Source organism: Aptenodytes forsteri, unplaced genomic scaffold (genome assembly GCF_000699145.1).
Source record: "Aptenodytes forsteri isolate BGI_AS27 unplaced genomic scaffold, ASM69914v1 Scaffold252, whole genome shotgun sequence".
Taxonomy (NCBI): Eukaryota; Metazoa; Chordata; class Aves; order Sphenisciformes; family Spheniscidae; genus Aptenodytes; species Aptenodytes forsteri.
Genome location: NW_008794281.1, coordinates 1,006,536 through 1,007,790, shown reverse-complemented (window position 1 = coordinate 1,007,790; position 1,255 = coordinate 1,006,536).

Genomic DNA, 1,255 nt, shown 5'->3' with positions numbered 1-1,255 from the left:
GCCTGCGGGGGCCTCATGCAACACGCCGCGCCGCCAGGACAGCCTGTCCACGCGTGACGTGCAACGGCGGCGCCCCACCGTAAATAACTCCCGTTCCCCGGCTGAACTGCCCGTACCTGAAAACACTTTGCTTTGCATTGTTTCTAATAAAAGAGTCTCTTTTAAACTCCTCACTTTTCGAGGGGCTGACAGGGGAGCTTGGGGCCTGCCGGAGAATACCGGAGGTGAAGCCCATGCACCACTGCATGGGAGGAACGACTTGTCCTGCACCAAAGCGGAGCGGGGAGAAGTGGGAAGGCCATAAACTGGGGTTCACGCTGCCTTCTGCCTGCCCGCCCCTCAAAACCTGAGCACTCGGGATTAACCTCAGCCTCGGTGCTTTAGCATCGCCTGGGCGCAGCGCCGATAGCAGGAATACCTACCGGTGGTAGAGCACTCGCGGCAGCATCGCCAGCAGGCGTCAGGGCAGCGGAAGGGTCTCATGGCCGTGGAGGACATGCCGTGGAGTCATATAGCATCTCTCCTGCATGACCTGCGGGGAAAGCAGTGCCAAAGATCACAGGGCATGTTGTTGCACAGTTGCGTGTTTACGTAATCTCTTTGCATGAAATAGCTGCCCATCTTCCCTAGTTTACCGGTTTGCTTGGCCATTTGTCTCCATTTTGTCTTCGTCTGTTAAGAGGATGTCGGAGGCCCGGGGATCTTAGTTCCCCTTGTGCGCCGCAGCCCCTGGGGCGAATCCGGACAGTTTCTCAGCGAGGAAGCTGTCCCCTGCCTGCGTCCCTCCGCCTGTCTATTGTGCTTCACACACAGGACATGCACTTCTGTTTTCACAACTTCAGTTGGCCGGGGAGGTTTTACTTTTTGGTGAAGAAACACGCCATGACCCTGCACTCCCAGAGTGGAATTCGGCCTGCCCGCAATACCCAACTGGGGGATCCTCTTTCTGGGGGATCCTCTTTAACCGCCTTCGCTGCAGCCCCGACCCCTTTCCGGGGAGCAGCTGCTGTGGGGGTGCAGGGAAAGCGCTTGGGGGAGCCGGTCCCTGCCCCTTCGCCTCCCCAGGATGGTGCCAGCACTTTGCCTCCAAACATTTGTTCCCGGCCACGTCGCCCGAGCCGCCCGGCCCTGCCCAGGAGCACGGCCTCCCAGCCCTGCGCAGCACCCATGCCTCCGGCATCCTCGCCCTCCCGGTGCCGCCCGGTTGGGGTGGGCTCGGTGAAGGGGTGTCCCCCCCCCCGCTTTCAGCACGGGG